Source organism: Lethenteron reissneri, chromosome 3 (genome assembly GCF_015708825.2).
Source record: "Lethenteron reissneri isolate LAM-NWPU_2019-01 chromosome 3, ASM1570882v1, whole genome shotgun sequence".
In the NCBI taxonomy this organism is placed as follows: Eukaryota; Metazoa; Chordata; class Hyperoartia; order Petromyzontiformes; family Petromyzontidae; genus Lethenteron; species Lethenteron reissneri.
Window position 1 is genome coordinate 9,274,043 of NC_083781.1, and position 12,121 is coordinate 9,286,163.

Here is a 12,121-nt window from a genome sequence, read left to right on the forward strand (position 1 = left end):
CTCACCCTCACACACCACTCAACCTCACACCCCACTCACCCTCACACCCCACTCACCCTCACACACCACTCACCCTCACTACTCACCCTCACTACTCACCCTCACACACCACTCACCCTCACACACCACTCACCCTCACACACCACTCACCCTCACCACTCACACACCACTCACCCTGACCACTCACCCTCACTCACCACTCACCCTCACACACCACTCACCCTCAGCACTCACCACTCACCCTCACACACCATTCACCCTCACCACTCACCCTCACACACCACTCACCACCCCCACCATTCACCCTCACCACTCACCCTCACACACCACTCACTACTCACCCTCACCACTCACCCTCACACACCACTCACCCTCACACACCACTCACCCTCACACACCACTCACCACCACACACCGTTTAACCACTCAACACATAACTTTACGCATGAATGCAAATAGCGGGGGGGCGTCTTTGTTTTTAACATGAAAACGGATTTTACGGGGGGCAACCCAACCCCTTGAATCATCCCCGTTATGTCAAGGACAGGCTGCAGTTAGTGAGGTCATCGCTAAGAGATGGGGGGTGGGAGCACGGATACGGGGGAGGGGGGGGCTGAGAGGGGATGGATTTATGGGTGGGGGCGGGGGTGGGGGCGCGCGCGTGCACACGAGCACACGTGCACGCGCAATCAATGGAGGCAGCGTAGGGGCTTTGATAGAACTCGATTCCAGTAGCCTAGAGGCAACACGTGACTGATAATGTATGATTTATATTTGCAGACAAAGGCCCCCCCTATAGCCTTAACAGACGGGTGGGGCAAGTGCTGTTAGCGAGCAGCAGCTATGAAGGCCGGAACGGCAACACGAGGGGGTGGGTGGCCAGCACCACGCCCGGCCGCCTTTGTCTCCCCAGTGGCGATGTTTGCACACCGCACCAGGCACTCATTTGAGGCTGAGGCTGAGTCGACCTAGGAGAGGTCCAGGACCGGTTCATATAATCGTCACCGATGTTGGCCGTGAGCGGTAATCAAGCTCGGCTAGCCGGGTTGGTAGCGCAGCGCGCTAACCGCTGCGCCACCGCTCCGCCTTCTACACGCACACACACAAAGCAAAACAAAATGCACATCTGCATCACCACCGGCAACCGGTATAATTCCACAGGTCGAGTCAATGATCCTGCGTCGGCTCACTCTGCTAATTGGCCTTGCACTCGATGCAATGAATTTACGAATTTGCAGCCGGCGCGCAGTGAGTGAGTGATCGAGGGCGTGGCAGATCCTGGGTCCGTCTCCAGCGCCGTTGCTGCCCATCCACTCACCCCTCCTCCTCCTCCCCCACCACCGAATCTGATGCTCCGCATGTATTTAGTTTGATATTTATATGTAAACGGACTGTCTTGTTTTTTTTAATCCTTTACATTAAGTTCGCTTGCTTGCTTAGGACCGTGCAAATATTTCGGTCGTTTTTTAACCCACTTCCCGTGATCCAATCGAGCTGACATTTTACACACAGACTCGTTGTGCGTGACAATGCATTTTCGTGAAAAAAATTCCAAAAATTTACACTGTTTAGAAATTTTTTTTAAATATTTAATTACCAATTGTTTAATGCTGTCAGACAATCATCTGACCCATAGGTGGCAGCCATCTCAAGCCAGAGGACGAGAGGACTCTAGCCGCCCCGATGCCACGCATATAAAGGATTTATAGTGAAAAACTTTAGTTTTTACGGGTTTACTTGTTTCTTTTTCTCCACACATCGCAACAGCGACCACGACCTTCGGAGGAGTTGCGTCATTCCCAGCAGGCATTGATTCAACGCAAAACAACAACAACAACAAACAAACAACAACACACTCCTCTGCACCGGTGTCGACGACATTCATTGTCTCCATCATTTCCCGGCTACGTACGGTGCGAAAGAAGTTCAACGTACGTGCACTAACATCAGCAGAGTCGGGGCTCGCTTGAATGCGACGTTGGTTAGAATGCCAGACGTGTAAAGTAGAGGCAAGGGCTTGTCCCTCCTAGACGTGGTCCTCAGCTCGACACACGAAACACTCTCGAAAAACACAACACAACACAATCAGAGACGTCCTGAACGAGTTGTGTACCCCTACGGCCTACGGGCCCCTGTGCAATCGCAGCGTCCTGCACACTCGATCGCTACGCCACTAACAATGCACCTGGCCATATGAGCCTCTAGAACTAACAATGAACATCAGGAGGGTCTTAGTCTGGCTCTATGAACCGCTGGAATTAACAATAAACATCGGGAGAGCTTAAATCTGGTGCTATGAGCCTCTGGAATTAACAATGGGCATTGGGCGAGCTTTAGTCTGGCTCTATGAGCCTCTGGAATTAACAATGAACATCAGGAGGGCCTTAGTCTGGCTCTATGAGCCTCTGGAATTAACAATGAACATTGGTAGAGCTTTAGTCTGGCTCTATGAGCCTCTAGAACTAACAATGAACATTTGGAGGGCCTTAGTCTGACTCTATGAGCCTCTGGAATTAACAATGAACCTTGAGAGAGCTTTAGTCTGGCTCTATGAGCCTCTGGAAATAACAATGAACATCGGGAGAGCCTTAGTCTGGCTCTATGAGCCTCTGGGATTAACAATGAACCTTGGTAGAGCTTTAGTCTGGCTCTATGAGCCTCTAGAATTAACAATGGACCTTGAGAGAGCTTTAGTCTGGTTCTATGAGCCTCTAGAATTAACAATGGACCTTGAGAGAGCCGTAGTCTGGCTCTATGAGCCTCTTGAATTAACAATAGACCTTGAGAGAGCTTTAGTCTGGCTCTATGAGCCTCTAGAATTAACAATGAACCTTGAGAGAGCTTTAGTCTGGCTCTATGAGCCTCTGGAATTAACAATGGACCTTGAGAGAGCCTTAGTCTGGCTCTATGAGCCTCTAGAATTAACAATGAACCTTGAGAGAGCCTTAGTCTGGCTCTATGAGCCTCTGGAATTAACAATGAACATCGGGAGAGCCTTAGTCTGGCTCTATGAGCCTCTGTAATTAACAATGAACATCGGGAGAGCCTTAGTCTGGCTCTATGAGCCTCTGTAATTAACAATGAACATCGGGAGAGCTTTAGTCTGGCACTATGAGCCTCGGTAATTGACACTTAAACCCGTGGCCTCGTCACGTGGTTGGCATGGGCCCCGGCACAAAGCACAAAATTCCACCCGCCCCTCGTCCAATTCCCCACGGAATCCTGCGTAGTTGCACCGCCTGCACACTCCTCGAGAGCTGCACCAACCACTGCGCTGTACGCCCACGAACACACATTGCATTTCGGCGACGACATCATCACTTGCGCCCTTAGGGGATTCCTAATTGATAAACTGCTATTTTCAACGTGGTTTTTATTCTCATCAGGCCTCGCGGAGTGAACAAGTGCGATCCGCAACGCATTGTTGTTATTATTCACCCCGTTTCTCTCGCCCTCGCTACGTGCTATGAAGAAGGGCCATTGCTCGAAACGTCGCTTATATTTTTTTGGGTTAATTTGAAGTCCACACGGATCGTTGTCGTGAATTGTGCTTTCTGACCACTGCCAACGCAGCAGTAGCAGCATCATAAAACAATGTGGCACTGTGTTTATTGATATGCCTATATACAGTATATATATGCTACACGTGTGTATCTTCTTGGTTCTTTCGGTAAAGTCACGTAGAATGGAAATAATAAAATAGACAGACTCTGTCTACTCGACAGACCTGCTCTCCACCTGAGGACGGCTGCTTGCGTTGGGGCCGATACGTCGTGAGAATTATTTTAAAATGTTTTATTTTTATTATTTTATTATTTCCCTTTTACGTGACTTTACCGAAATAACCAAGAAGATGAATCCCTGCAGTCACGAACGCTTTAAATCGTGAGAAGTATTTTATTATGTTTTATTTTTATTATTTTATTATTTCCCTTCTACGTGACTTTACCGAAAGAACCAATAAGATGAATCCCTGCAGTCACGAAATGTTTAAATCGAAATTTACACGTGTGTAAGACGACTTACACGATGCGTATTTATAACGTATCATCAATCCGTGATCAATCCGTTGCTGGATGATGAAGGCCTGCCGCATCTCGCCACCCCTGCGACGATTTCGATGCGCACCACGCAAAGCACCTCGCTGCGTCACGGATACCTTTCACCGTCGCTCCATCTCCTCTGTGGATGTCCTCTAGGACGTCCGCTCTTCCATTCTGCCGTTCCGTCCATCGGCCGGCATCGGACCTGAACAAAGGTGCCGTTCGTTGCTGCCCGCTACGGCTCTTAAACCCTCTCCCTGTTCGAACGGTTTCCCTTTAAAGCCCCGCGTACGTCGCACGAATCCGCGTGCCTCCCACTCGCTCCGACTCGCAACGTTCTCACTTCGAGTGGCGCCGTCTCTCCTCGCCGTGCGCCGTCTCCGTGATGACAATACAACAAGTCGGAGACGGCAGCGTGCGTGTGTGTACGTGCGTGTGTGTGTGCGTGTGTGTGCGTGTGTGTATGTGTGTGTGCGTGTGTTTGTGTGTGCGTGTGTGTGTGTGCGTGTGTGTGTGTGCGTGCGTGCGTGTGTGTGTTTGTGCGTGTGTGCGTGTGTGTGTGTGCGTGTGTATGTGCGCGTGTGTGTGCGTGTGTGCGTGCGTGCGTGTGTGCGTGTGTGTGTGTGTGTGCGTGTGTGTGTGTGCGCGTGTGTGCGTGTGTAAGCGCGTGCGTGCGTGTGTGCGCGCGTGTGTGTGCGTGTGTGTGTACGTGTGTGTGAGTGTGTGCGCGTGTGTGTGTGTGCGCGTGTGTGTGCGTGTGTGTGCGTGTGTGTGTGTGCGTGTGTGCGTGTGTGTGCATGTGTGCGTGTGTGTGTGCGTGTGTGTGTGCGTGCGTGTGTGCGCGTGTGTGCGTGTGTGCGTGCGTGTGTGTGTGTGTGCGTGTGTGTGTGTGCGTGCATGTGTGTGCGTGTGTGCGTGCGCGTGCGTGTGCATGTGTACGCGCGCGTAGATCGAGGGGAGCGGTAGCGTCATAGGTAACTGACACTGCGATACAAAGCCGGCGACCCGAGTTCGATCCGCTACTCATCATGACGACGATGATCAACATCGGTGACGAAGATCTGAAACGGTTTTCCCGGCCTCCCCGGCGTGTACTCGTGCCCCCTGGTGCGGTGTGTAAAAACATCAGCACTGGGGAGACAAAGGCGGCCGGGCGTGGCCACCCACCCCTTCATCGAACGTGCCGGCCTTCATTAGGTGCTCGCTCACAGCACCCCCCCGCCAACAGCCTGTTAAAGGCTATACGGGGGATCTTTGTCTCTGTGGTCCGTATGCACGTGCACACACATCAAGCAAACGTAAATAACCTCCTGTCGACATACAGAATGTCGGGAGCGAATGGCGAGCATCAAATGTGCACACGTACATGAACACGTACATGCACACGTACATGCACACGTACATGCACATATGTGCACACACACCCGCGAAGGCAAAGATCCCCCGCATAGCTTGCATAGGCTATTGGGGCAAGTGCTTTTTAGCGAGCATCTATGAAGGCAACACAGGCACACACAACCGACAGACACACGTGCACACAAACACACACAGATCTCCCGTGTAGCCTCAACAGACTGTAGGGGCAAGTGCTGTTAGCGAGCACCTATGAAGGATGGATGAAGGCCGGCACGGCACACGAGGGGGTGGGTGGCCAGCACCATGCCCGGCCGCCTTTGTCTCCCCAGTGGCGACGTTTACACACCGCGCCAGGTACTCACTTGGGTACTCATTTGAGTAGCCGGTGCAGACACACGTCCACACACAGAGACACACAGACACGCAGTCGCCATGTGGAGAGGCTTGGATACAATTCAGAACAAAGCATAGAGGACGTCTTAAATGCATCATCAGCAGCAGCAGCAGCAAAAGCATCATCATCAGCATTTCTACGTCAATCATCATCATCAGCAGCAGCAGGATTATGAGGCTAATCAACATCATCATCATCAATATAATCATCCGCAGTTCGAGGCCAATCAACATAATCAGCATCATCAGCATTTCGAAGCCAATGAACATCAGCAGCATTATCAATCAAAATCATCATCAGCAACATTATCAATCAAAATCATCATCAGCAGCATCATCATAATCAGCAATTCGAGATCAACCAACAGCGGATGCTACAGCGGCGGCATTTCCAAGCCAAGAAACATCCGTATCAATCACCCCCATCGCGTGGATCGATCATCGTGACTTCTGGGTGGATAAAACGGGAACCGTTTTGTGGGATTCTCTGAGTGGCACGAATATTGCAATGCGCGTTACAGTCCACACTGCGTCAAGTCTATCCGCCAGTGTCCTGCAAATTGACCCAAGTCTTTATTTTCCCACACACAGGCAGACGAATGCACACGTGCGCACATACACACGTGCGCACACGTGCACGCACACGTGCATGTACATGCATGCACATGTGCACTAACACGCAGATGCATGCATGCACACGAACGTACACAAACGTATACAAGCAGACACATATGCATGCAAACACACACACACACGTACTCACACATACAGAGACAAAGATTCCAGCCTTCCCGATATAGCCTTCAGCAGCCAATTAGGGCAAGTGCTGTTCGCGAGGATCTATCAGGGGATGAGTGCCCAGCACCACACCCGGACGCCTTTGTCTCTCTTTAAGGCCGAGTCGACCTAGGGGGGGGAGCTCCAGGACCGGTTCCAATAATTCGCCAATGATGTTGGCTGGGCTAGCCACTACGCCCCACCACTGATGGTGATGCTGACACACACGTACACACACACACACAAAGACCCCCCCGTATAGCCTTAACAGACTGTTGGGGCAAGTGCTGTTAGCGAGTATCACCTATGAAGGCTGGCACGGCACACGAGGGGGTGGGTGGCCAGCACCACGCCCGACCGCCTTTGTCTCCCCCAGTGGCGATGTTTACACACCGCACACCAGGTACTAATTTGAGGCTGAGCCGACCCAGGGGAGGCCCAGGACCGGTTAAATAATCATCACCGGTGTGAGCGGGAATCGAACTGGGGTCGCCGGGTTCATAGCGCAGCGTAGCGCTAACCACTACACTACCGCTCCCCCTACACACACGCACGCAATTTCATCCACCACCAGCTGTGATTGGCAGCTACCGCGGCCTGAGATGCATTTACATGGACCACTGAGCCCCCCCCCCAACCCCTGCCACTCACCCCCCTCCTCCCCCCAGGGGGGGGGGGGGGGCTTCATGTGGTGGGGGTCCCCGGTGAGGAGAGGCACTCACCCGGTGAGTTGTGGTGAGCGAAGAGTCGAGACGTGGAGCAGGACACGAGGAGGAGAGATGTCAGCCAGGGAGAGGGAGGGCGGGGTGGGTGGGTGGGCGAGGTGCGAGCGGGTGGTGGTGGTGACGGCGGTTGCGATGGTAGTCGTGATGATGATTGTAGCTGTGATGCTGATGCTGCTGCTGCTGATGATGGTTGTGAATGTAAATGACGACGTTGGCTGTGATGCTGCTGCTGATGATGATGACGACGATGGTGGTGGTGGGTTGTGATGACGACGGTTGCCGGTCGTGATGCTGCTACTCAGCCGCTGGATGGAATGGTGACGGGATTAAGCAGCTCCGATGGGAGACGAGAGGCGATGGATGGGTGAAGGTGGCGGTGGTGGTGGTGCAGGTTGGAAAATGGATGTGGACAGACGGAGGAGGCAGACGGAGAGAGAGAGGCGGATGGAGGAGGAGGAGGCGGGAGAGAGGGAGGAGATCTCGAGAGAGAAGCGGTGGGATTTGCGATGAACGGGAGAGGAGAAAGGAGGCGGGCGAGGAGAGAGGGAGGAGAGAGAGGGGGGGGGGGGCGAGAGGGGGGGGGGGCGAGAGGGGGGGGGGGGGGCGAGAGGGGGGGGCGAGAGGGGGGGGCGAGGGGGAGGAGTTCGATGGCGATCGAAGATAAAGCAGAAGGGAGAGCGGCAGGAGGGAAGGAGGGGAGGGTGAGAAGGGAGATTCGAAGGGAGAGGGGAGGGAGATGCAGACGAGGAAGATGCAGTGGAGTAGGAGGGAAGGGTGATGCAGACGAGGGGCATGGGGGGATTAGCAGGGAGAAGGGAGATTAGGGGAGGGAGATGCAGAGGAGGGACGAGGAGGAAAATGCAGAGAAGGGGTTGGAGGGAGACGCAGAGGATTAGAGGAGGGAGATGGCGGGGAGATGCAGAGGTGGGAGATGCAGAGGAGGGAGATGGGGAGGGGGGAGATGGGGGGTGGGGGAAGATGCAGAGGAGGGAGATGGGGAGGGGGGAGATGGGGGGTGGGGGAGATGGGGAGGGGGGAGAAGAGGTAGAGTGTGAGAAGGGAGGAGGGAGACAGGGTGGAGATGAGAGGAAGAGGAGAGGGGAGCGTGCGGGAAGAGGAGGTGGATGGTGAGAGAGGAGGAAGCTGCAGAGATGCAGAAGAGGGTGGAGAAGAGGGGAGAGAGACGAGGGGGGAGGAGGGGGAGGAGAGGGGGGGGTCACTGCGGTACAGTGCACGCTCTGATCTCGAGGGACGGTGATAATGGGGGGCGCACAGAGCCCCCCCTGTCCGCTGGGAGGGGGGGCTGGCGTGTAGGGGAGGGGCTGGGCGAGTGAGTGTCAGGGGTGGGGCTGTGTGTGTGTAGGGGAGGGGCTGGGCGAGGGAGTGTAGGGGGAGGGGCTGTGGGTGTGTGTAGGGGAGGGGCTGGGAAAGTGTCAGGGGCTGTGTGTGTGTAGGGGAGGGGCTGGGCGATTGAGTGTGAGGGGTGGGGCTGTGTGCGTGTATGGGCTGTGGGTGTGCATGGGCTGTGTGTGTGTAGGGGCTGTGTGTGTGTGTGTCACGTGTGGGGTGTGGTAGGGTAGTGGTTCGCGCTACGCTGCGCTACGAACCAGGTGACCCGAGTTCGATTCCCGCCCACGGCCAACATCAGTGACGATTATCTGAACCGGTACTGGGTATCCCCTAGGTCGACTCAGCCGCAAATGAGTACCTGGTGCGGTGTGTAAAAACATCGCCACTGGAGAGACAAAGGCGGTCGGGCGTGGTGCGGGCCACCCTCGTGTGCCGTGCCGGCCTTCATAGGTGTTCGTTAACAGCACTTGCCCCAACACTTTAAGCCTACACGGGGGATCTTTGTCTTTGTGTGTGTAATTGACGTGGGGGTGCAAGGGAGGCGGGCAGAGTGGTGATAATGAGGGCGATGGAATCTGACCCCCCACACTCCCGGCCTTGTAAAAACCGTAGCTCGCACAGTGACACACAGAGACCCGGGCAGAACGGTGGGGACTAGTGCCGTCGTGAAGGCTGCCAGGGCGCTTCGTGCACCGTCGACTGACTCGACCTTGGTTGGGAGAGGACCAAACACGTGGATGTCAGTGCAGGTCGGGCAGTGCGCTGCGCTCACCACTGCGCCACCGCTCCCCACAGTTGCACACGTGCCCCAGTTACACGCGCACACACACTGGTACCTGCTTTACACAATTGCATCTTGCACAGCTAACACGCGTCTTCACAAAATAACAAGCCACAGACGATTTAAAGCTTTCGTGACTGCAGGGATTCATCTCCTTGGTTCTTTCGGTAAAGTCACGTAGAAGGGAAGTAATAAAATAATAAAAATAAAACATAATAAAATAATTCTCACGACGTTTCGGCCACAACGCAAGCAGCCGTCCTCAGAACCAAGAAGAAGCCACAGACGGTGTTGTGATGATGATGATGATGATTATAACGGCACAGACTCGATACTAATTTTACCCACCACGTGCTGTGATGATCGTGACGACGCTATTCGGGTGCCTTTCAATTCACCTACCCCATCACATTGACCTCACTAGAGGTACTCATTTTATCGACCGCATATTTACGTCAGTGATGCTCGTTTATTTTGTTTAACCAGGTGAGTGACCTAGGTAACCAGTCTCGCAGTAGCTGGTTGCTTAATAGCGACCCCAAAATTACTACGTAGTACGTATTTTAGCGACCCAATAACCACGACGATGATTCTCACTGGGATGGTACTCAATGTGGTGACCAAATAATAATAATAATGGCACCTGCACAAAATGTCTTTACAAAATGGTACATATTTTATCGACCATCAAACGAGCATGATGATGATGATGAGAGCGTGGGGCGCAGGTGCGCGTTGACTCGCAGCGTTCATTAGGAACGGGGGCCAAGGGAAGGCGCGCTCAATAATAAACGCGACTCCACCCCGCAACAAAGACAAAGGCCCCCCGTGTAGCCTTTAACAGAGTGTTTGGGCAAGTGCTGTTAGCGAGTAGCGCATTTGAAAGCCGGCACGGCACACGAATGGGTGGGTGGCCAGCACCACGCCCGGCCGCCTTTGTCTCCCCAGTGCTGATGTAAAAAAAAAATACACATTCCGTAGCAGTTATACTCATCTTCGTGGTTCTTTCGGTAAAGTCACGTAGAAGGGAAGTAATAAAATAAGAAAAATAAAACATAAAATAATTCTCACGACGTTTCGGCCACAAGGCAAGCAGCCGTCCTCAGGTGAAGACCAGGTCTGTCGGGGAGACAGCGTCTGAATGAAACACCACCACGCTTGGAGCGTATATTTAAGCTGGGTTGGAAGGGGGGAAGTTATACTTATTTAATGCTGAGTCGACCTAGCGGAGGGGCCGATTAAGATGTTCGTCGTCAATGTTGCCCGTGAGCGGGAATTGGACATGGGTGGCCGACTTCGTAGCGTAGTGCGCTAACCACTGCGCCACCGCTCCCCGTAAACCACACGCGCGCTGTTGCTCTACCCTGCCACGCGCGGGCAGTACGCACAGTACCCGCACGTGCAGTACACACAGTACCACGTGGTTGCAGTACGCACAGTACCACGTGGTTGCAGTACACACTGCCACGTGCAGTACACACAGTACCACATTTTATTTAAAGCTAGCCTCTTTTTTGTATTTGATTGTCAACCAACACTGGGTAAAACATGGGCATTTTAGTTCTCTTCTAGCATGTGCACCAACAGGTGCACCAACAGTTCCACATTCACTTTCTTTTAGCTCCCCCCCTCCCAATACGTTCCATCGTTGCCTCACTTGATACAGCAAATCTGGCTGTGACGGTCCCAACTGATGACGGAGACTTGTGTTGCCTCCGAAACGTCGTGATTTTATTATTTTATTTTATTTCTATTATTACTTCTAGTAATTTTTTATTTTATTTTTTACCTACGTGACTTTACCGAAAAAACCTAAGAGTACAGTACCACGTGTACGCAGTGCACACAGCCACGTGCTGTTCACACAGTGCCACGTGGTAGCAGTACACAGCCACGTGATGTACACACAGTACCACGTGGTTGCGGTACACACAGTACCACGTGAGTGCCGGTACCACTACCTGAGTCTCAAGACAATTGTTCAGGAGGGTCCTGCAACAGTTGTGATGTTTGGCAAAACGTACCGAGAGTTTGGCCTCTTGTGGGAGGAAACCAGAGAGTCCGAAGAAACTCAGCACGCACAAGAGTGGGTGACACTCAAGGTGCCGCACAGAGAGATTGATGAGTCCATTTGCTGACCTTTCACATCCGGGCCCATTCCGGGTGATCTGGACCATAGGCTATGCACTGCTCGGTCCTAGAAATCAAAGTGTCTGAACAACCTCCACAGTGAGTGCCACCCAATTCCTCATCCCAAACTCAGAATCCCATCTCCTCTTCTTGGTTCTTTCGGTAAAGTCGCCACGTAGAAGGGAAGTAATAAAATAATAAAAATAAAACACAATAAAATAATTCTCACGACGTTTCGGCCACAACGCAAGTAGCCGTCCTCAGGTAGAGAACAGGTCTGTCGAGGAGACAGAGTCTGACCTGTTCTCCACCTGAGGACGGCTACTTGCGTTGTGGCCGAAACGTCGTGAGAATTATTTTATTATGTTTCATTTTTATTATTTTATTATTTACATTCTACGTGACTTTACCGAAAGAACCAAGAAGATGAATCTCTGCAGTCACGAAAGCTTTACATCGGAATCCCATCTCCATCAATAGCTACCAAATGTCTGGGAGGCGATAAAGCAGGACACGTGATGGATCTCCAAACCCCGCCCACTTTTACATAACCACGCCCATGCAAC

At 52.7% G+C, this 12,121-nt stretch overlaps 1 protein-coding gene across 1 annotated transcript in view; it reads right to left on the reverse strand.

The window, feature by feature from the left end:
- FLCN (folliculin) overlaps positions 1–12,121 on the reverse strand; it is a 44,018-nt gene that overhangs the window by 7,008 nt on the left and 24,889 nt on the right. The window lies entirely within an intron of this gene.